The 26223-nt window shown below is 33.7% G+C and overlaps 1 protein-coding gene across 2 annotated transcripts in view; it reads left to right on the plus strand.

Annotated features, from left to right (window-relative positions):
• Positions 1 to 26223, plus strand: part of LOC127103777 (protein NRT1/ PTR FAMILY 5.14) — a 69388-nt gene that overhangs the window by 27669 nt on the left and 15496 nt on the right. The gene's annotated exons all lie outside the window — the stretch shown is intronic.

Here is a 26223-nt window from a genome sequence, read left to right on the forward strand (position 1 = left end):
AAAAATCGAAGATTGAAAGACATATCACGGTCATAAAGAAAAATATCTGAGTGTATGAACGTTCGAAATACAATAGAGTCATCACCAAATTTTATTTTTTAAAGGAAAAACGTCGATAAAATCCTAAAAGAACAAAAACATGGTCGTCGCAACCAAATTCGGGTTCGGGAGTTGATTATGCGTGGGGAAGGTATCCTACACATCCGTTGTATTCAACAGGAACTGTTTAGTCAACTTTGTGAATATGAGTGTTAGCGCACATTTTTTGATTTCTTCTAATTATTGTTTATCTCTTATGTGAAATGAAAAAGACTAAAAATAAGTTTTTTATTAGGATGTTTGACGAGGCGTTGAATCTCGCTCCTACGTATCCCCAGGTGCGATATAGAACTCAAAACTACATAGTTCTTTGTAGAAAATATTTCTGTGTTGGTTGATTTTAGTGAATGATGTTTAGATTGTATTTGAGCGGTTAATCGTTGCTTGTTGCTTGCACATGGGAGGCTGGAGCGTTTGTTTGTATTTCGCGTCAGAATGTATCCTGTTTGATCGTATTCGAGCAGTTAAACATTGCTTGATGCTCGCGCATGGGAGGCTGAATAGTTTATTTGTATACCGCGTCAGAATGGATAAAACCTCATTCATTTATGAAAAAGTTTGATTTTTGATTGCGCTTGGGCAAAAATGAGTTTGATTGGTTGAGTTTGTTTTTGGGTGAAAGACGAGTATTCGAAAGACAAACTATTACAACTTGTATCCAAATACTGAGGACTAGGATGAATATTTCATCCAACTAATCATTTTTTATCCAAGTTATTGTGAAACTTTGAGGCGAGTTAAGTTATGATTCCTTTATGGAAGACAAGCATTCGAAAGACAAACTATTACGACTTGTATCCAAATATTCGAAGACATAGAAGAATATTATGTTCAACTAATTATTTTTCATCTGAGAAAGGAAGAACTAAATCCGATTAATTATTGTATTTTTGAATGGAATACGGGTATCCGAAAGACAAGTTATTACAACTTGCATCTAAATACTCGGGGACTAGGATGGACATTCGGTCCAACTAATTTTTTTTCATTTGATTTTAATTGTGAAAAAGATTTTGAAGTGTTTTGATTAAGTGGAGAAAATACTTGATATTCATCAAGTTATTTGATTTTTTTGATTTGAGAGATGATTTTTGATTTTATTTTAAAATGGTTTCAATCTATATTAAAAAAAGATTTTTTGAACTTGACTTAATCATGAAATTAAAGTATTGTTTTTAATTTGATTTTAATTAATAATAATATAAAAATATTTATTAATATTAATTGAAAAAATAAAAAAGAAGATTTCAAATTAAAATAAACATGAAAAAGGGGTTCAAGAATGTAGATAGTGGTGTGGTAGTAAAAAAGAAGAAGGGAAAATGGCCCAAGGGTCCCATATTTAAACAAAATAAAAACAAATGAATGGTGTGGAGACAAAATGGTGGGTGTGGCGAGCACATGGGGAGTGTGGGGAGCAGATGAAATGGACAGTCCATATTGGATCTAGAAAATTCATCTTCTTCCCCTTTTCCTTTCAAAACACAAAAAATGTGTAAGCAACAACAATTTTGAAAATGGAAAATGTTCATGGAATCAAACAACAAAATATGAAAAGTGATCTACGAATCATCACATGCATGAATCCATAATCAAAATGCATCAATCATCAACGAACTTGGCCAAAAATTGAAAGTTAAAATGTATCTGAATTTGCTTCAATCCAACCATAGTTTGTTGTTTTAGATAAAAATAATTATGGAATCATGTATAGAATGATATTGTGAATCAATTTGGATATTTATTTGTTTGAAACAGGTTAGAATTCGCAAATTTGGGTATGTGTTCTTGAAATAAAGTTAGAGATTAGGTGTATACAAGGTGTAGGAACACAATTATGCAAATAGATCAAGCAAAAGACGAGGATTAAGGCTTAGCTAAGAGAAAAAATCTCAAGAACGCGAATAACACTGATGAGTTTTTCAACGATCAAAACCCATATTCCGATCAAGTTTCGATAAAACTCCGGGAAGGCTCGTTTTCCAATTTTCTTTGCAGATTTGGATTCCTTGTAAATTCCTCTACCTCTTCCAACCAACATTAACTCAAATTGACCAAAAATTTCAAAATCCAAGTTCAAAGTGAAATTGAATTTTGAAGGTGATGGAAGTGTTTTTGGTTAGCGTTTGGATATGTAAGGCTACTGAATGATGATCAACGAAATTAAGATGGTGTTTGCTCAATGTTTGAGGCAAGTTTGTGAATTTTTCGAAGTTTCTTCAAGGTGAAGATACTTGAGTTTAAGAGATGAAATTGCTACAGATATTTGGCTAAGCTTAATGGTGATTGTTGTGTGATTTGCTGATAGGCAGAGCTTTATTTATATGCTTAAAATGAAGTACACAAAGTGTGATCAAACTTTTAATGAAATTTGGTGAAATTTGAATTTGAAATGAAAATATTCGAATTGTGATGTGAATTGGTGCTGATACATTGTTAAATTGGTGGGAAATAAGATGATGTATGAATGTATGATCATGCATAATTAGTTAGGCAAAACAATTGTAATCTAGTTTTGTCTTCTATGCCAAAATCTTTGACTTTAGTTGACTTTTGCCTTATGATGCATATTGATGATTATGCAATGACGCAATGCATGGATTAATATGATTAGAATGGATTAGAATGCACTCTCTTGTTTTGTCTTTTATGCAAGTTAAAAACTTGATGGAAAAAATCACATGAATACACATGCACATGACCATTTTTATTAAAATAAATAATCATTTATTTTGAAATAAAATTTATGTTGTTAAAATATATAAATAAGCCATGCTTTTTAAATAAAGAAGAAAAATAAGAAGGAATAAATCAAAATATGAATAAAAATACAAAATATAAAAATGTGACAAAATGAAAATGACCAGATGAATTAAAAAATCTTGGGACAAAATTAGGGTATGACAATTTTCCATATTTAATTACCTTTAACCTATGAATGCCAACGACCTTCATACAGCCATGGTGAAAGAAAATTAAATACAAAAAGGACCCCAATTTTTTCCTCAGACGGAAAAAGATGAAGTAAAGAAGTTTATGAAAGATCACCTTCACTGGGGATATGAAAGGTAAACACCCACCCAAAGAGTTAGTACTTTGCTTTCAACAACAAAATTAAAGGATAATTTCTCCAACCGCTTACGCTGGTAGGATGGCCGACAATGAAATTGAATGATCAACTACTCCAGTTTCTTGCATTGGTAGACTGATCAACAATGAATTGGATGATCAACTATTCCAACCGTTTACACTAGTAGGATGATCGACAATGAAATCAATGATCAACTACTCCAACCACTTATGATGGTAGGCTGATCGACAATGAATAGATGATTAACTACTCCAACCACTTAGACTGGTAGCTGATCGACAATGAATTGGATGATCAACTACTCCAACTGCTTAGGCTGGTAGGTTGATCAACAATGAATTGGATGATCAACTAATACAACCACTTATGTTGGTAGGATGATCGAAAATGAATTGGATGATCAATTACTCCAACCACTTACGCTGGTAGACTGATCGACAATGAATCAGACGATCAACTACTCCAACTTCTTGCGCTGGTAGACTAATCGACAATGAAATGTATGACCAACTACTCCAACCGCTTATGCTGGTTGGATGATCGACAATGAATCAAATGATCAACTAATCTAACCGCTTATGCTGGTAGGCTGAACGACAATGAAATTGGATGAGAGATTTATTGAGGATTAATTGGGAAAAAACATTTAAAGAAGTTCCACCAGGGGAGCCTACTATCGAGGTTCACCATTAAATATTCAAAAGAAACTCACTAGGGAGTCTACTGTCGAGACTTAGTGAGAAATAAATTATGTCAAGGTTTACTGGGAAATCTACTAATTAGATTTACTAGGGGGTCTACTTCAGAGATTCGATGGGGAAATCCTACTGTTGAGATTTTTTGGAAAATACCTACTGCCGAGGTTTTTTGGGAAATCTACTGCCGAAGTTTGTTGGAAAATACATGTTGTCGAGGTTTACTAAAAGAGTCCTACTACCGAGGGTTATTGGGAAATTTACTACAAAGATTTACCGGGAATCCTTCTGCTGAGGTTTATCAATAAATCTTCTGCCAAGATTTACTGGGGAGTACCTGCTGGTAAGGTTTATCAGGAAATCTACTGCCGTGATTTAGTAGGGAATACCTGTTGCCGAGGTTTAGTTAAGAAAATATATGATGCCTAGTTTTTTGCTGAGAATTCCTACTTCCGAGGTTTGCTGGAAAATACTTGTTGTCAGGGTTTTATTAAGGAATCTATTACTGAGATTCATTGAAGAATATACCTACTGTCGAGGTTTACTATGAAATCTACTTCCGAGATTTACTAGGGAATCTACTGTCGAGATTCACCTGAGACAATACCTATTGTCGAGGTTTGCTGAGAAAGACCTTCTGCTAAGGTTTACTCGGAAATATATTATCGAGATTTACCAGGAGATCTACTTCCGAGATTTACCAGGGAAATCCAAATGTCGGGATTTGTTGAAGATCTACTACCGAGATTTGTTTGAGAAATCCTATTGCCGAGATTTAATGTAGAATACGTACTACTGAGGTTTGCTGAAGAATCTACTACGGAGATTTAATGGAGAAATCCTACTACCAGGATTTACTTTAGAATACCTACTACCGAGGTTTGTAAGAGATACCTACCGTTGAGGTTAGTAGGGGAGTACATACTACCGAGGTTTTACTGAGACAACACTTACTACCGAGGTTTGCTGGGGAAGACACCTGCTGTCGAGGTTTACTGGAAAGTATTGATGGGAATTGATTGGGATCGCTTAAGACGACTATTCACTGGGAAACATTCCAAAAAGGACTCACTAGGGAGAATACTTACTGGGGAGAACTACCTAGGAGTCTTGCTGGAGTAAACCTCACTTGGGAGTTTTAACTGGCTTTGCTGGGATTAATATGGACTTCAATGAGCGGTCACAGAATCCTAGCTTCTTCTATGCGTGTATGCTTTGTGCTGATGCATGATATGCCTTTGGTTACTTGGTGTAGTACTTCACATATGTGGATATGATACGCATGAAATGAAATGATAGTTCAATTCATGTAACGAGTTAATGGATGTACGCCAATGGAAATTGGACTTTGAAAGGTTTTCTTTTGTTGAGAAGGGCCAAGCGAGGCTGGGTTTTTGAGATGTGTATGCCAAACGAAGTTGGAATTTGAAAGTTACCAAGCAAAGTTTGACTTTGAAAGGTGCCAAGCAAAGTTGGACATTGAAAGGTGCCAAACAAGGTTGGACTTTGAACCTTTAAATGACTGGATAACAAGCAGAGTTGGGCTTTGGTTGTAGATATCTGATTTTGCTGCTTGTGTTATAAGGCTTTTGATAATGCCAAATTCGTGCTATGTGATAGGCCAGATGAATGAGATGAAATGCATGGTTTGATACTAGTGCAAAACAAACATGATTAATGCAAGTGGAATGATTAATGCATGCCATCATGATTGATGCATGATGATGATTTGAATGCCTCGCTTATGTGGTGGCTCGAAGGCTCCTAAAAGTTTCCCTATGGTGGGTAATGGACGAAAGGATTCTTTTGAAACAAGGTTTCTTGTCGAGTAAAAAGGTCATTTGATAGGATATGGTTCTAGCATGATCTAATGACACTCTTTTTGAACCCAATCATTGTTGATGTAATATAGGACTTGCCTAAGCATCTTAAAATATGGAGAGGACTTGCCCCCTCATTAAGTGTATAACTCATCATGCCCTAGTTTGTTGGGTCTTTGAAGCATTTTGCATCAAAATGAATTTTGAAGCAGCTTGTCATAATATGTCCTTGAGACAGCTTGCCCAAATATTTTGAATCTTGAAGCAGTCTGTCCCTGATCAACGGATTCTTGGAGCGCTTTAACTTTAATTGACTGAATCTTTGGGCAATTTACCCCTGCTTAACAAGGCCTTGAGGTGATCTTACTCTAATGCGAACGATTCTTGAAGTGATTTCCCCTAACGAGACTTCAAAATGGCTTACCCCAATATGACCTTGAGGTAATTTTCCTATGATTAACTGATTCTTGAAACGATTTTCCCCAGATTGACCAATCTTTGGAGGGATTTTCCCCTGATCAACATAATCTTTTGATGATTTGCTCCTGGTCAATAAAGTCATTAGATGTTTTTCCCCATCTTGAATCCTTTATGAATAATCAAATTCCTCACTGATTACTCATTGATCGCTCATTGTTGGAACTTCCTTAAAGCTAAGTGCAAACTTTCAGATGAAATTCTTCCTTCAAAATGGTAATTTTAATGCAGTGCTCATGCAGGTTTTGAAATCAAAGTTATCATTGAGATGATGTTGTGATGTATAATTAATGGATCGAAGGTTAGAATGCAATGTTGATTTAGACATTCAAGATGTGGAAGATTATTTGAGAGCATGATATCAATACAAATGATTAGAAAATATCTTTGGAGTCATTTTAACGCAACCTTGCTGTAATAGGCTTTCAAAATAAATCTTGCTTCAATTAGGTCTTTTAAGGATTGTAATATGGCCTGGTTCACGGTTTTTGAAACAAAAGGATATAAGGATCAAAATTTAATTTTAACCCACCCATTCTCCTCTCCAGTATTGCGTTCAGTTAATTCGACACACACACTTAATTTCTAAGAGAATTTTGAAGATATGATGGTTCAAGAACCGGTGAGAGAGATTTTGATATGGCAGTCACCTTATCTTTTTTTCTCTTGATATGGTCACTTAATCTTGTTTTTTTGTTAAATATTTTGATGACCTCTCTTTTTTGCTTTTCATCCCTAATTTTTGCCTGGACCACTTCTTTGAAGCTTTCAGTCCACCGGGATGCCCTGATTTTTGCCGAAGTCGCCTTTTCTGGTGTTCGACTTAACATACTAGTTATTTTGCATTTCATTATTTTTTTTGGAACAATTTATATGGAATTTGTTCTTTTAGTTTGATTTTGACAAGGGTCATAACTGCCATGTTAATTTTTATTGAGGAACAACCACTATAACTTTTGAATTTTTTATGATTTCTTCGACACTTCATGATGTGTACAAAGAAGAGCATGTGGTTAAACCTCATGATGGATGTTTTCTTTTGAAACTTGGATGCATATCCAAACTAACAAAACAAAACTACCCTACCCCTGGTTAAGATTAAGGGTTTTTAGTTCAGGAAGAAACACCAACTTCTAGGCTTAACATGGTTGACTAAGGATTAACTCCTCAACTCCTTGGTGTTTGGGATTTGAAATAATATCTTACATCGTCAACAAAGTATTATTTAAAAGCATACTGTAGCAAGTTGAGTATTTTTATTTACATCATCCTCCATCCAATCATTTCTAAAACAAAAGTTTAATAAATAAAAGTGAGGTAATAAAAACCTTTTTTTATGTGAAAAAAAGAAAGAAGTATAGAAAGAGTGAACATGAAAGGATTAATTCAAAAGATGTATGGTCATTCATTAATCTTATCATTTAGAACAAATAATTTTAAGAGAAAATAAGTGCTCAACACACAAGGAAACTACAAATGCAAATGTTGAAAGGACCAAATAATCATCAGCGTTGAGGGTAAACTCATGATTGGTTCATTGTTTATTCGACCTTGCATATGCTTAAAGATTGAGGTCGATCGGTTTTTCGAAGCTGAGACAACGCTTCGGGTTTCACTGACATCATCTAAATCTGCTTCCTCGGGTTCCTTTAACCTTAGATTCTCGACTTCTAGTGCCTTTGGAAGAGCGTAAATGATTTTTCCTATATTAATACCCGTTTAGACCCTCTCCCCAATAGTGATTAGGTCAGAGAAAATTAGTGAAGGGGCTCGAACCATTATCTCATAAAAGGGGTATTTGAGTGTACTCACAAACATGGTGACCAATGTCTTCTCAAAAGTGGAGGTTCAACTTGGGAAGCGATTTCTCTCCAACGTTTAGCATATTATCTGATGGTCTCGTTATCCAACTTTGTCATGTCATGCAGTCACATTTGATTAGGGGCCAAACCAATGTTATATTTGTACTGTTTCACAAGAGGTTCTGCTAATTTTTTCCAAGAATTAATTTGGTCCTTCTTGAGGTGCATGTGTCAACTTAAAGCTTCTCTAGTTAGACTGTCTTGAAGAAGATGAATCAAAAGCTATCATTTTGAGCATGAGGAGGCATCTTTCTACAATACATGACCAAATGGTTCTTTCGAAAATTGACCCCATTGTACTTTTCAAAGTTGGGCATTTTGAATTTTGTAGGAACCATCACATCATCGACCAAGCATAAATTGAAGGAATTTAAACTGTAATTATCACTCCCTTCAATTATTTTCAGTTGTTCTTCAAGATTTTGAAATCTCTCCATTGATTGGGTATCTTGGGGTTTGCTATTTGGCAATGGCGCACATTTTGGCAGGTATATGATTTGAGATATTTTGTCCTCTTGAGAAGGATTATTAACATCTTTGGGTTGATGAGTGGTGTTATGGTTCCCCATATTTGCAGTCAATCGTTCTTGATTTTCTCTTTATTTCAACAAAGATTGCAAGGCTACACAAATATCATCCATTTTCTCTTTCAATTAGTTGACTTCGTGCTTCAGTGTTTATTGTTTTAGCACAAATTCACCCATAATTCTTCTGGAGCTGTTTTAAGTTTCTAGCGAGTGTCGAGAGATCAGATTCCTGGTTATGGACAAAAGGTGGGATCAATTTTTTTTTTGTTTTTGTGGAAAAGATATGCATCCATGTTGATGAAATACGGATGCATGAATTTTTGTTTTGATATACCAGAAGGTTTTTATGAAAATGTAATGTTATGTCATGCATGTTTTGGTTTTATGATTTCAAACGTTCAGGTTACAGATTTCTCATGACTAAACGTTTTTAAGTACTTTGTACACATTACATCTAACAAGGGGTGGCTCTAGGGCTTTAAAGGATCCTAGCTATATGAGAATATTCCCCCAATAGAAAATTACTTGTTAGATAACAGTATCCTCAAGAGGGTCTACTATAGAGGAGGTTTTCTTGCCAACCAAATGAGTCAAATATGTCAAGAAGGTCGACACTATGCAACGATCGACTCTAAGGTTTTAGACACAGTTCCCATAATCATGGATCTTACATGATAATATTTCATCCAATAGGAAATTACTTGCTAGACAACAATACTCCCAAGAGGATCTACTATAGGTGAGGTTTTCATACCAACCAAACGAAACAATACGTCATAAAGGCCAACACTACACAACCATCGATCCTAATCTTAGATTTTTCTTTATACTCGGGTGTAGAGTCTTTCTCACAATGTGTATAAGCAGTCATAATATCTAGATCACAACCCATAAGAATCATATAGCAGATAAACAGGAAGCAACAATAACACATATGAGAAAGATTAAAAGATGGGAGAAGAAAGCAAATAAACAATGTTAACACTCATCATAAATCAAGATAAATTAGGGTTGACTCTCAGATATCCCCGACAATGTTGCCAGCTATCGCGACACAATTTTTTTTCGAGTGTATGAACACTCGAAATACAATAGAGTCGCCACCAAAGTTTTTTTTTTAAAGGAAAAACGTCGATAAAATCCTAAAAGAACAAAAAAATAGTCGTCGCCACCAAATTCGAGTTCAAGAGTCGATTATGCACGAGAAATGTATTAGCACCATACACATCTGTTGTAATCAACAAGAACCGTTAAGTCGTGTTTTTGAATATGAGTGTTAGTGCATGTTATTTGATTTTTTTCTAATTATTGTTTATCTCTTATATGAAATAAAAATGATTAAAAATAATTTTTTTTATTAGAGTGTTTGATGAGACGTTGAATCTTGCTCCTAACTACGTAGTTCTTTGTATAAAATATTTGTGTGTTTGATTTTAGTAAATGATGTTTAAGTCAGATACGAGTGGTATTTGGGAAATCTTATTTGCTTGTATTTGTATTCTATAGAAAGGACGCAATGACAGGATACTAAAAAAAAAACAAAGAAGGTATCTTGGAAGGTCAGCTAAAAGAAATAATAATTTTAATTTGGAAGTGGCTAAAAAGAAAAATGATGAGTTTTGATTACTCGCTAAACTTGCTCAATGGTTCTCACATTCTTGGGTGTGCCTTGGTTCAAAATCTGTATGCGAAGGATGTGTGTTTGCTAGTATGTTGGTTGGATTATGTCTGTTTTGTTGCTGTAGAGCTAACAATTTTGTCTTGGCATGTGAAAGGAAGGTGATATAAGTTTGTTATTACTATTGATCCTCGGTTTAGGAGCAATCAATTAGTTCATCATGATTCGCAGTTTCAGTTTTGATGTACTTGTGTTTGTGTAATGGTTTGGTGTCTATTTTAGTTCTAGTGGTTGCTTGCTATAATGGGTTGGAACTTGTTATTGTGTCTTAGTGCTTCAATTATGTTGATTTTGTGCATTAGCAGGTTGTAAAACTATTGAGGAGGCATTTCTTGTGCCTTACTTTTATAATATATTGCTTATTTTGCTTGTTAAAAAATAAAACTATTAGAGACTTATCTAAGAAATTTTTAGACAGATAAGGTAGTTTTCATCTCAGCATATTCACATGTAAGGCAAACAGACACGACCGTTCATTATAGGTAAAGGGTTAGCATTTGGAATAAGGACATCGTTTCTTTCAAAACACTAGTACATGATAAGCAAATATCTCGATTCATTGTATTTGAGGCAATGTGATGAAGTATATAATTCAACTTTAATTCAAGCAATATTTTATTTTACATTAGTTATTTTTGTACTCAGTCACTTTACACTTGTATAGTCTTAGTCTTATTTCGAACACCACCCCTTAGCCATTAATCCATCCATTAATATATAATATTCGAACAATAAACCTATCAGCATGGAACCTTGAATAACTAGATGTTAAAAATATATTTGTTGACGGTGGCTTGAATGAAGAGGTCTATATGTTTTTTCTCCTTGATTTAGATCTTTCCTGTTCATCTAAAGTCTACAAATTAAACAAATCCTTGTATCAATTGATGTAAGTGAGTCACCAATGATATGTCAGGCAATCTTCCGACCTTAATTTCTATAAGTTATGTCTAGTCTCAGACAAATAATTCTTTTTGTGGAGACAGTTGGATATCTCCTAAAAATTATGGAGAACTTCAATCAATCTTGACGAACAAGATTGTTATCACTCACACAATAACAACGAAAAAAGAAGAACAATGCAGAAAGAAAGAAATAAAGAACGATGAAGGAGAAGAAGAATTAAATTCTGCAGAGTTTCTCTCTGCCCACAAACTGTGGAAAACTTCTTATTCACTTTACAACTGCAAAATATTGTGAATACAAGGTTATGAATACTCTATTCACTTCATTACAAAAATAAGGGTTATTCCCTCTATTTATAGATTTAGGTTAACATGGACCTCAAGGAAAAGGCAAAACTATAAAAGTCCAAAATAGATAACACTACTAAAATAGGCCCAAGTTGAAATCCTGTGTGAAACAACATGCTTCGACACTTCGACGCACTAACACAACTCAACATACTAGGTGGTTCGACACTTCCTGGCTTCTGTCGAGCAACCTGCTTCGACACAAGAAATTACAATTCAACACACCACCTAATTCATTGTGTCTAAGCTATCTAAATTCATCATAGCTCTTAGTCTTCAGAACACTTCGACCTGCACTCCCTTCGTCATGATATCTACAATCTGATTCTCAGTTTTGCAGTGTTCCTCATTCATCTTCCCATCTGCTACCTGCTCTCAAAGATAATGGAACCTCATCTCGATGTGCTTACTTCGATCATGTGCTATCAAATTCTTCGCCAGATTGATAGCTGACATGCGATCCTCATGGTAATTGCTCCATGACTCTTCGATGTTATCTCTTCGACCAGATTCACCATCCACGTTTCTTGACATGCACAAAGAGAAGCAACTGTGTATTCTGCTTCGCATGACAATAACGCCACCACTGGCTCCTTTCTCGAACTCCAAGCAACTGGTGCATCACCTAGCATAAACACATAGCCAACTGTGGATTTTCGATCCTCAGCATCACTACACCAACTTGAATCGGTGAATCCCACTAATTTGCATTATTTTCCTTCATCAACTGTAGGAAACAAAATGCCATAGTCGAGAGTTCCTTTCAGATACCTTAGTATCCTCTTCGCCGCTGCTAGATGTGATACCTTTGATTTCTGCATGAACCTACTCACCATACCTACACTGTATGCTAAATCAGGCCTTGTGTGATAAAGGTATCGAAGTGACCTAATAAGTCTTCTATATTGGGTGGGGTCGACATCATCTTCATCTAAATCTTTCGACAATTGTAATTTGGATTCATCTGGAGTCGAAGTTGGGTTGTAATCTTGCATCTCAAATCTCTTGAGTATTTCGCCTGCATACCTTCTTTGGTGCATCATCAAACCTCTACCACTCTTATAGAATTAGATGCCAAGGAAATATGAAATGTAACCCATATCTGACATTTTGAATTCCTTGTTGAGATCACTTTTGAAGTCTTCATCTCCTTCTTGCAACTATCTGTTATCAACAGGTCATCGACATATAGGCATAGTATAAGCAATTCACTCTTGCTTCTTCTTACATATACTCCATGTTCAGATTTGCACTTCACAAATTCCTCCTCCCTTATAAAACCATCTATCTTCTTGTTCCAAGCTCTTGGAGCTTGTTTAAGTTCGTACATGGCTTTATGTAACCTGTACACTTTTCTTTCTTCGCCATGTTTCACAAACCCAGCTGGTTGTGAAATATAAACTTCTTCTTCTAAGAAGCCATTCAGGAATGCATATTTCACATCCATCTGGAACATCTTCCAGTTGTTTATGTTTGTTATACCAACAACCAATCTGATTGTTTCGATCCTAGCAACAGGTGCAAAAACCTCATCGAAAATGATTCCTTCTTTCTGAAGAAATCCTTTTGCCACAAGTCTCGTCTTGTGTCGAGTCACTTCTCCTCTGGGGTTCAACTTCACCTTGTATACCCACTTCACATTGATTTCCTTCTTGTCTTGGGGCAATTCAACAAGTGACCAAGTGTTGTTGACTTCGATTGACTTCAGCTCTTCATCCATTTCGAATCTTTCAATAGCTCAGCTGCATTGACAGGTTCGTCATCTGCGTAGAAAGCATAATGTACCAACCAGCTCACCTTCTTCATTGACCACATCATCTGATGTAATCACACATTATTGCAACCTTACAGGCATGTGTATTGTTCTTTGAGTTCTTCTTGGGCCTGGTTCACCTCTGACTTCTTGTTGAACTTATCTTTCGACTTCACTAGTTGGTTCATCATAAAAGATTCTCACTGAATCTTTCTTGAAATTCTCAGTCCAATCCCACTCCTTAAGCTCATTTATGATCACGCCCCTGCTGATCACCACTTGCTTATTCACTGGGTCGAACAACTTGTATCCTCCAGTCGAATGATATCTTATCAGGATCATCTGACTCAACTTGTCATCAAGTTTTCTTCTCAACTGATCTTGCACATGTCTATGTGCTATAGACCCAAACACCCTCAGATGACTCAAGCTAGGCTTGAAACCAGACCAACATTCTTTTGGCGTGATTCCTTCTAGCTTCTTCATCGGACATCTGTTCAAGATATATGTCGCAGTCGACACAACTTCTCCCCATAATTCTTTGGGTAAATTCTTGCCTTTCAACATACTTCTAACCATATTCATAATGGTTCTATTCTTCCTTTTTGCGACTCCATTCTGTTGTGGAGTGTATGGTGGCATCACCTCATGCAAAATCCCTTCTTTCACACATAATGAATCGAAATCTTTCGACACATATTCTCTACCACCATCAGTCCTCAAAATCTTGATCTTTCGACCTCTATGTCTTTCAACCATAGTTTTAAACTTGGCAAATACCTCGATCACTTCACTTTTCTTCTTGATCAGGTAACACCACGATTTTCGACTGAAATTATCTATGATTGTAACAAAGTATTTGTTACCTCAAATTGAATACACCTAGAGAGGACCACATACATCAGAGTATATGACTTCAAGAATTGCCTTCGACCTGCTTCCTGCATCCTTACTAAAGTTGTTCTTGTGATGCTTCACCTGCATGCATTCTTCACATACTTCGTTTGGAATGTCGATTTTTGGTAATTTTGAAACCATATTTGTTCTCTTCAAATCTCTGATGTCTTTGAAATTGAGATGGTCAAGTCTATAATGCCATATCCATTCATCTCTGATGGTTGCTGTTGCAAGGAACTTATGCTCCATCACATTTAGTTCAATCTTGAAGGTTCTATTATGAGACATTGGAGCCTTCAAGATCAACCTTCCATTTGAGTCGAGAACTCTCATCATCTTATCTTCGATCGACACCTTGTAGTTCTTTTCGACTAACTGCCCTATGCTGAGCAAATTACTCTTCATTCCTGGTATGTATAACACATTTGAAATTACCGACCTCTTGCCATCTTTCTTCATAATCATAACATCACCAATACCTTCAGCTGCTAGAGTGTTGTCATTTGAAAATTTCACCATGTTCTTCATTAAGGGTTTTATGTTGACAAACCAATCTTTCCTTCCAGACATGTGTGATGAGCATCCTGAGTCCAAGTACCATTGGTCCTTGAATCTCTCTTCATATCTTGTTGTAACCATCAGCAACGTCTCTTCTTCTTCATGTTTCGCCAGCTTTGCATAAGTTTCTTGATTTTCTTCCGCTTTGCTGGACAATCACTAGAATAGTGACCATACTTCTGACAATTGTAACACTGAATGTGACTCTTGTCTAGATTTTCACCATCACCTATTCCTCTACTTGCAACACCACCTCTTTGGTTTCCTTTGTTCCAGGGTTTACTCTGATTCGACCAGTTTCCTTCTTGCTGATTTCGACCAGTCAAATTGTTGTAGTCTCCTCTTCCTTTGTTGCCATTCCAGCTTCCTTTGCCTTTTCTTTCTTTTGTGATTGAGCCTACAAAGCCATATCACTCTTCAACTTTCCTGCAGCTCTTTCAGCCATTCTTTGTTCATGATATTCAAGTGTCCCTTGAAGCTCTTCCTTTGTCAGTTTTGACAAATCCTTCGACTCTTCTATGGATACTACCACGTGGTCGAACTTTGGAGCCAACGACCTCAAGATATTTCTAACAACAGATCTTGATGTCAACACTTCTCTATATACCTTGATTTGATTCACTAGTTTCGTAACCTTGGTGAAGAAATCAGTTATGCTTTCATTATCTTCCATCTGAAGCAATTCATACGTTCTTTTGTAAGTTTGTAACCTCACCTCTTTCACCTTCTCCGCGCCTCCAAACGATTTCTCCATAATTTCCCATGCTTCTTTCGTTGACTCTGCATCACTAACATTTTCAAAATTATCTGCATCAACACATTGATGGATTATAAAAAGAGCTTTATAATCTTTCTTTTTCAATTCTTTATGTGCAACCTTTTCTTGAGCTATCGCGTCTTCTGCAAGCGTTGTTACTCCTTCCTTCACAAAATCCCAAAGATCTTGATAACAGAACACAACCTTTATCTGCTTGCACCAATTCTCATAATTGTTGTTCTTGAGAATCGGAAGATTTGCTGGAAAATGCCCATTTGGATGATTCGTTGCTATGGTGATTTTCTTCCCACAAATCGTTTAACCGGAGCTCTTGATACAAGATGTTGGAAATCCCCCAAAAGCTATGGAGAATTTCAACCAATCTTGATGAACAAGATTGTTATCACTCACACAATAACAACTAAAAGAGAAGAAAAATGGAGAAAGAGAGAAATAAAGAATGATGAAGGAGAAGAAGAATTAAATTTTGCAGAGTTTCTGTCTATCCACAAACTGTGGAAAACTTCTTATTCACTTTGCAACTGCAAAATACTGTGTATAATGTTATGAATGCTCTATTCAGTTCATTACAAAAATAAGGGTTACTCCCTCTATTTATAGATTTAGGTCAACTTGGACCTCAAGGCAAAGCCCAAAACTATAAAAGCCCAAAATAGCTAACACTACTAAAATAGGCCTAAGTCGAAATCCTGTGTGAAACAACATGCTTCGAAACTTCGACACACTAACACAACTCAACATACTAGGTAGTTCGACACTTCCTTGCTTCTATCGAGCAACCTGCTTCGACACAAGGAATTACAATTCAATAGAGACTACTACTAATTGTTTTAATATTCTTTTGTTTTACACAAATGATATCATTTTAGTTGGTCCCCCTTAAAAAATTGGGGTTGTTAAAGAGGATTTGGACAAGAAGTTTTACGTTAAAGATCTTGCTTAACTTAGGTGTTTATTTGGACTAGATTTTGCACTTTATTTTTCCCATAATTCTATCTTCCATGAGCGTAGTAAACCTTTCATAAATGTAGTAAACATATTAAGTAAGATTGTCATGTGATTCAAAATAAGCTGCAATCCAAATTCATTATCTTAATTCTAATTTCTTCTCATTCTCAGTTAGTTAGTTGGTGTGTTCGTAGAAATAAATCTAACTTCTTCTAAGTCACGTATCAGAAAAATAGGATAATGGTTAGATTTGATTTTAGTAAGAGTGTCGCACATCACAATAGAGCAAGTGTTAAGCCATTCAACATTGCAGACTTCTCTATCCAATCATTTTTCTGTTAAATTCTCACCCTTTCTACCATTACTCCATGTGTATTTGTAACCAACTGTTGAGATATAGATAAAGTGATTAGTGTCAGACTAGTCAAAGAAGTTATTCATTGAAGCTCTAGCAGGACTATGACTTCCTTTATGTTCATCAGAACTAATGATAACATTATAGTTACCTATAAAGCATCATATTGTGTTAGGTGTCTTTGTGGTCAGATTATTCTATAACTCTCTTCTATGCAGGTAGCTAGTAGAGGCATATATGGCATAAAAGCATGTAGTTTTGTTTTGGATTTGAATGGTAAAGTATACATGTTGATCATCACAACAAAAAACCACATGATTCAGATGAGTTTTGTAGAAACACCAAAGATTTGAAAGTAGACCAGGTCTATTGTTAAAATCAAAAGGCTTCAAATCAACATGATTAAGCCAATTTTTAAGGAAATTAAAAAAACACATCCATGGTTCTGCTATGAAAACTAGGTTAGATCTATTAGTATTTATCATTCTCTTAAGGAAATCCTTGAAGAGATTTTATACACACCTCTTATGTTCCAAAAGAGATTCTTCATAAGGATTTTTTTGGAGTGATTAGACCTTGATCTAGTATTGGCGTTTACCTTTGATTTTTTTGTTTCTTCTCTTTGAAATAGCCAATTGAAAACCATATTGATAAGGGTCAAATTTTGTATATAATCAAGAGTATTTTGTGGCCCTTTTCATTTGGTTTAACTGAAATTTTATGGCAAAACTTAACTTTAGTATAGATAATTGGTTTTTAGTTTTATCATGTAAATATTGTATAGTTTGATCATTTTCACTTGATTTTGTAGGTTTCCTTGCATAGTTGAAGCATTGGGCACTTAAAAGGAAAAAGAAAACCTTCAAGATGCATTTTTTTTATGGAAATCAAGACTTTGAACCTGGGCTTAGCACGGTCAAAGCACGCCTAGAGGAGGAAATACATGAGGTTGCATGCTTAACACAGTCAAAGCGCGATTTGAGATGGTCAGGCAGGAGGTCGTACGTTCAATGTGATTTGTGGCAGTTTGATCATTTTTATCATGTAGCCGCGCTAAGCGTCCTCTGTTGGGGCTTAGCGCGGTCTGCTTTTTCATCATAGTATATATACTTTTGTACTTCACATTTATAGGTTAGAATGTCCATTTTGAGAGAAAAATACACCAAAAACATAAGAGGAACTCAAAATCAATTGTTTGAAGCATCAATCTTCTAGTTTTCGACATTGATGCTTGTGAATCTCTTCATCTCTCTTATGAAGCAAGCTACCATGATGTGTAGATAAACCTTCTTTTGTTAAGATTAGATGTAAATAATCTAAATAGTATGTATTTCTTTTGATCCTTTGTATGTGAACTAGTTAACGATCAATATAGATGATTATCTTTGCTTTTATGTATATTTATGGTTTGAATCATTATTGAGAAATATCTTTGAAGTCTTGACCTAAGTTTTCATCTCTCAAAGACCAAAGTCTAGACATAGATTTGGAGTTTGACATTCAATTGTATCAAGTTTTAATGTTATTGTATTGGTTAATAGGCTGAGAGATCGTCGATTACACAATACGGTAAAAAATCGCAACACCCATTAGACATAAGCGGTGTTGATGAGTGATACATGATTATATTGATTATTAATTAAGTTAACATGCTAGATTAATCAAATACATATGAAATAGGTTAATGAATTCTAATCTTAACATGCTTTTTAAACCATTAAAGTTCGAATCTTTCACCGTTGTTTCAAACTATAGTGAATGTTACTTTTCAAAATTGAAAACCCTTTGAAACCCTTACTTAAAATATTGCTAACTGTAGAAAGGAAGTGATATCCCAATAATCCCTATGGAGATGATATAAATACTTACCCACCGTAAATTATTTCAAAAAAATGGCGCCGTTGTCGGGGATTAGCATTTAGATATTGCAAACAACAATTTGTATTGTTTTAAGTCATTTTGTACAGTTATAAAATATTATATTTATAATCTCTCGTGTTTGTTAATTTGTGTGGTTAGTGTTTCAGAACTCTGTTTATGCGAGGAAAGTTACTGAAAGATCAACTTCTTTTTATCCTGAGATTGAAAGAACAGCTCGGAAGCTCAATAGAAAAACCAGAAGCAGAAGGAAACTAGCCAAACAAAGAAACCAACGTGAAGGAACTTCAACTTATACTTATTCAATAACTCCTATTGATGAAGAAGCTATGGCGAAAGAAGTAATCATAAGAGGGAATTGTGTGAATAGCCCAAGAAGAAATGCTCATGTTGTTCGACCTACGCAAAATGCAAGAAGTCATGAGATGAAGACCAAATTGCTCAAAAATTTTATATGCAAATCCTTTCACCAGTCTTGACCATGAAGAAGAACAAGTGTTCATGAGTTGTTTCCTCATTCTTTGATCGAAAAAGAGAAAGAGTGGTATCTTGATCAACCAACTCAAACAATGATGGATTGGAATATGCTAGAGGAGAAATTTCTTGATCAATTATTTACACACAACAGATTTATGGAGGCCAAGACTTCAATTTGGTATTTTCTCAAGGTCAAAGTGAATCCCTTAATGAAGCATGGGAGCGGTACAAGTCAATGCTAAGAAGATGTCCAACCATGGTTTTGATGAACTTACTCAAATCCATATCTCATGTAATGGACTTCAAATGCAACCAAAACTTTTTTCGGATGCAACTGCGGGTGGTTCTTTGATATCTAAGAATGCAAAAGATGCAATAGGAATTATTGATCGAATGGCACTAAATGATCACCAAGGGCAACACAATAGAGGACCTACTCAAAATAAAGCTGGAATTATTGAATTTGGGACAAATGAGGCAATTTTTGCGTAAAACAAGTTGTTATCTCAACAAGTAGAAGAACTTACAAAGCAAATGTCAAAGCTTCCATAACAACTCAAAGAGATGCACGAGCTTCCTATCAAACATCAACAAGTTTCTTATTGCGAATTGTGCAATGGAGATCATCCTACCGGTTATTGTTCTCCGGTTAATGAAGAGGTGAATTATATGGGAAATAAAAATCAATACCAACAAAACAAAGCACCATATCAAAATAACTCTGGTTATCAACAAAAAGGAAACAATGCACAATATGGCCAAGGGTAGAGACAAGAAGGAGGACCATCTTATAGATAAAATCCTTATCAAAATTTCAATCAGAATCCTCAATCCCAAGAAAGACCTTATAAGATTGAGGACACTTTGAATCAATGTCTATGGAAAATCAAAAGAGCAATAAGGAGGCCATCAAGAATCTTGAAACTCAAGTTGGTCAATTAGCTAAGCAATTAGTTGATAAACAAAAAGGAACATTTTTTGCAAATACTCAAGATAATCTGAAAGAGCATTGTAAGTCCATCCTAACTCATAGTGGTAGAGAAATTGGCAAATGCATTCGTGATGATGTTGAGAATGAGGTAGTTATGGTAGAAATAGAAGAAGAAAAAGATGAGGTTGAAGTAGAAAAAAATAAAGAGGAAAAATTAGTTGAAATGAGAAACTTGAAAAAGAAGAGTTAGAAAAGAAGAAAAGAGAGGAAAATAAGAAGAAAACCCAAGAGGGGAAGGAAAAGATGAAGGTTATTCCGGTTTAACACTTGCCTTATCCACATGCTCCTTCCAAGAAAGATAATCCAAGACATTATGCAATATTTATGGATATATTTAGTCGTTTGAAGATAAATATTCCATTTTCTGAAGCTCTAGAATAAATGAAACTTATGCTAAGTTTATGAAGGACATTCTCACAAAGAAAATGAGGTATACGAATCAGGAAACCATAAATCTCGATGCTAGTTGTAGTACCATCATTCAAAAAACTCTTCTACAGAAAGAAACTGATCTTGGGAGGGTTACCTTACCTATCACCAAAGGAAACGTATACATTAGCAAATCATTGATTGACTTAGGTTCTAGCATAAACTTGATTATGTTGTTCGTGGTTCAAAGGTTAAGGCAACATTGAAATGAAATCAACAACAATGACATTACAATTGGCGGACAAGTTTATCACTCGTTCGCATGGAGTAGCTGAAGATATTTTAGTTAAGGTGGACAAGTTCTTGTTTCCTATTGATTTACTTGTTATAGACATGGAAGAAGATGATGATGCACCTTTGATTCTAGACCGACCTTTCATGAAACCACAAGAATGATGGTTGATATTGACGATGGATTAATGAAGGGTAGAGTTCAAGATAAAGAACTGTGTTTCAACCTCTTTGAATCTATGAAACACTCAAAAGATAAAGTAGATTGTTTTCGGATGGATGGCACTGATGAAGCCATTATGGACGTGAAAAGACAAGTTAATTTATCCACTCCACTTGAGAAAACTCTTACCGATGCACTCAAAGTTCTTAATGAAGATGGATAAAAAGAGATTGAAGATGGCTTAAGATAACTTGATGCATTAGAAGAAATTCCCCCTCTTGAAGCCAAAGTTTAAGAATTGAAAGATGAGTCAAAGAAAGATGACTCTAAACTTGAATTGAAGATTCTACCCTCACACTTTAAATATGTGTTTCTTGAAGAGGGCGGTCACAAGCATGTTATTATTAGCAATGTATTGTCCAACAATGAAGAACAAAAATTGATTGGAGTTTTGAAGAAAAATCAAAAGGCAATGGGTTTGGCACTTTCCGACTTGAAAGAAATAAGTTCAGCTTATTGTATGCATAAAATCATGATGGAAGGGGATTACAAGCCGGTAGCTCAACCACGACATCGTTTGAATCCTACTATGAAATAGGTAGTAAGGAAAGAAGTAGTGAAAGTATTGGAGCCCGATATGATTTATCCTATTTCGGATAGTGTTTGGGTAAGTCATGTACAAGTGATACGCAAGAAAGGAGGGATGATAGTGATTACAAATGAAAATAATGAGTTGATTCTGACAAGAACTGTGACGGGATGAAGGACGTGTATAGATTACCGGAGGCTCAATCAAGCCACTAGAAAATACCATTTTCCTTTAAAATTTATGGATCAAATGATTGAAAGATAGTTGGGTCAAGAATTCTATTGTTTCTTGGATGGTTATTCCGGGTACAATCAAATTACCGTCAACCGGAAGATCATGAGAAGACGACTTTTACATGTTCTTTTAGTGTTTTTGCTTATAGAAGAATTCCTTTTGGATTGTGTAATGCTCATGATTTAATCGATAAATGCATCGAAGTCTTCATGGACGACTTCTGTATTCGGTCCTTTTTGAATTATGTTTGAGGAATTTGGACACTGTACTGAAGCGGTGTGTGGAAACCAATTTGGTTCTAAATCGGGAGAAATGCAACTTTATGGTCACTGAATGAATAATTCTTGGTCACAAGATCTCTTTCAGAGGCATTGAAGTTGACAAAGCAAAGGTTGAAGTGATTGAGAAGCTTCCACCACCATTGAACGTCAAAGGAATCAGAAGCTTTTTGGGACATGCAAGATTCTATCAGAAATTCATCAAAGACTTCTCAAAAATTGTCAAACCATTGAGCAATCTGCTCAACAAAGATAAGTCTTTTGATTTTGATAATGCTTGTTTGATTGCTTTTGAGGACTTAAAAGAAAAACTGATAATTGTACCCATAATCATCGCTCCTAATTGGAAACTTGATTTTGAACTAATGTGTGATGCAAGTGATTATGAGGTTGATGCAGTTCTTGATCAAAGAAAGATAGAAAAATAATTCATGCTATATACTATGCGAGCAAGGTTTTGAATGATGCTCATATGAATTATGCTACCACAGAAAAAGAATTGCTTGTTATAGTGTATGCATTGGAGAAATTTATATCTTATCTCATTAGTTCAAAGGTTATTATTTATACTGACGATGCAACGATAAAATACCTTCTCATAAAACTGATTCAAAGCAGAGGCTTATCAGATGGATTCTTTTGTTATAAGAATTTGATCTAAAAATTTGTAACAAAAGCGATTTAGAGAATTTTGTGGCTAATCATTCTTCCATGTAAATAATGTTACATACTTTGACCCAAAGTTTGCATTCTCTTCTGTAGTGGTTATGGTCCGTCGTTCACCCTTCAAACAGGGATCAGTAGCTAGCTTTAAGGGATGTTACAAATATTGTTAGAGACAACATAAACAAATGACTTTCCATTTTTCTAGAGTATGTTAGTTGTCCATTTGAGATAGGAGAACATATTTCGAGAAAAAGATGATGAATGAAAACTCGCATTTATTTTCAATTGACTCTTGTCAATAATTTGTGGTTGAATCCACCTATTTGTGTTTAAATTTAACTAACTTTTGTAGTTTGTAATAATTTCACTTATACTCGTATTATACTTCTTAATTAATATTAGAAGAATTTGCCACTAACATCATTTTATATCTTCTAAAGGAGCTGTCACTTTCCTTCATCTATTCCTGGGACCATATTATTTGATATACTCGAGTGTTTCACATCAATTTATAGTTATTATGTTTTTATTTAGTCCAATGATTGAGTTAGATGTCGGCTTTCATATATATATATCTAATTTTTCCCTTTATTTACCCTTGTTTTAATTTATAAAATGTTTTCAAAATATATGAAGTTTGTCGTTCTATTTATCTTAAGATGTTCGATACTAGTGCAACAATATATATATATATATATAGATATATATATATTATATATATATATATATATATATATATATATATATAATATATATATATATATATAATATATATAATAATATATGAATTATAAATTGATCTAAGGAAGAGCCTAAAATAATTTAGCATCATATGATAATAAATTCAAATCTTGAAATTTTTTTACTGCACGTTGTTGTTGCCTCTTGCGTCTGAGTCTCAAGATTATAATATTATGATAAATTTTAAGTTAATAGAAAATTATATCATATATTTATAACTTTAATAATTAAATAAAATACTTACTTTTTAATTAAAGAAATTGGTGTTGAGAGAATATAGAATAAAGAATTATTATTTTTATTGTCGACTGAAATTTACAGTTTATTAATTGTTTAATAATTAAATTTAATCTTAATTTTATTGAATGATTCAACTCATTACAATTCATTCAAACATAAAATCTAATCAAATAATCTATTAATAATTAATATATAATAACAATTAATTATAATATAATTAATTAATAATTAATATCATTTGATTAATTAAATAATTACTCTAACAATATGTAAAAAAAGTATGAGAAATAATATTATATATAATATATATCTATATATATATATATATATATATATATAATATATATAATATATATATATATTTCTATATATCTTTTTACTAATTATTTTTATTAAAAAATTAAAAATATTTGTTCGTTATAAGTACATATTATTACTTTAAATACAAATAAAAAATTTGAATTGATTTTAAAATTTGATAATTATAGTAATAAATTAATATTATAAATTATCTTTTAAAGAGACCACATTCTAATTAAATTAAAAATGAAAATCTGAAAGTGATATATGTTTGTATCTATAGTTTTTGGGTGAGAAGTTGGCATGGTGTCGCTGTAGTTCACATGTCAGTTTTGGGGGGTCATTTCTTTCTTTTACATTTATCTATCTATTATGCCCTTTTCAAAAGAATGTTACTAGGTCAATAGAATATTCTGGAATAAAGTCTTGTTATATACATATATAAATGTATATTCAATAATTGTTCATTTTGAATAAAATAATTAATATTTTAAAAAAATAATTATGTTAGTTATTATAAAAAAGTATTAATCAGTTTATATATTGTTTTTTAAGAGAAGAACATAGTACTCTTGTAGTTTCATAATTTGAAGAGTTAAATAAATAGTTAAATATCTATTATGTTTTAGGTTTGTTTTTTGTTTGAATTTTAGTTGTAAAATTATTAATTTTTTCTTTGTTTGAGCATATAAAGTACATTAAAAAAAAAATAATGTACCAACAACTGTTGGTTGGAAAGAGTACCAAAATTTGATTCTTAGGTTGGTGACGATTCATTAGGGTATAAGTTAATTTAAAGGACCAAAAACTGTAGGGACATGTGATGAATTCATTATGAATCTATGAAAGAATCCGCCTTGTAAGAAATTCTAGTCTTAATAAATTTATTAAGAGTTATTTTTATAATGGAATGATTGTTTACATTCATTTTTGATCCTCTATTTTTTCTTCTAATTTTGATGTAATTATATGCAAATTAACCTTTGCATGAATCAATGCAAATGAACTATGAACATTATGTGTTAGGGTTAGGGTTCAAACATTTAATTGGTTTTTATTTTTAATATTAATAAATTATATTAATGAATAATATAATTATATAAATATAATAAAAATGAGCTGAAGTAGTTTATTTAATTGTAGAATTATACACCCTCAATAATATTATTAAAATTGAGTTCAATTCATAAAGGGACTAAAATTCCTAAAATAATTATAAAAAAATTAATAAACTAGATTTTAATGAGAGCAGCAAAATTAATAAAAAAATGAAAGTAAGAGGAGAAAATTACATTTAAATTTTATATTTTATTTGTCGTATCATCTCAAAGTTTAATATAATATAACATTACTAGAAAATATATCTCAGCTCTACAATATTATAATGGTCATTTTTCCATCAATTTCATATCACATTTTTTACGCACATGTTGTTTTTATTTTATTTTATAAGAAACATTCATCACGGTTCCTTAAAACAACCGTGGTCATAGAGTTTGGATGACAAGCTTCGAGTCCCAGCATAAAATTTTTCCTTTTTTCAATAAAAATAAGTGTGTGTCCTTCACATTTATTGTTATTTAAAAATTGAAAGTATAACAATACTGTTGTTTCGTTCAACTGGGTTACATGTTCCATATTTCATTACGGTTGAAGCTTGCAACCGTTTGAAATTATTTCCCACAAAATTAAAACATAACAGGTACTTCATTTCGTTCATAAGACAAGAGTGCCTTAGCGAATGAGACGACAACGATAGCGAAACCTTCACCATCTTCATATTCATTTCTGAAAACGAATATCATTTCTGGAAAGGAAATCGCCATCCTCTTCGAATTACGATACGTTACTATTCTGTCTCTTTGACGCTTTTGAAAGTTTATGTTCTTCGTAAATGTTATTTACTATTATCTCTCTCTAGCACTTCAGAATGTTTATGTTCTTCACTAGGATGTTATGTGTATCATGTTGCTGTTCATGTTTTATTCAGATTTTGTGAATATGCTTTAGGTTTTGGTGTTGGATATGTTTATGTTTTATTCATACATTGTGACGCTCCTGAATATGTTTAGGTTTGGTGTTGCCATGTTCTGTTTTATTCAGACATGTCATATGCATATAATCATAATAGGATGTTGTGCGTGTAGCATTAGGTTCCATTCACATTATCTTTTGATATAAATTTCATAATTTGTTATGGATAGTAGTTAGATGA

Source organism: Lathyrus oleraceus, chromosome 7 (genome assembly GCF_024323335.1).
Source record: "Lathyrus oleraceus cultivar Zhongwan6 chromosome 7, CAAS_Psat_ZW6_1.0, whole genome shotgun sequence".
Classification (NCBI taxonomy): Eukaryota; Viridiplantae; Streptophyta; class Magnoliopsida; order Fabales; family Fabaceae; genus Lathyrus; species Lathyrus oleraceus.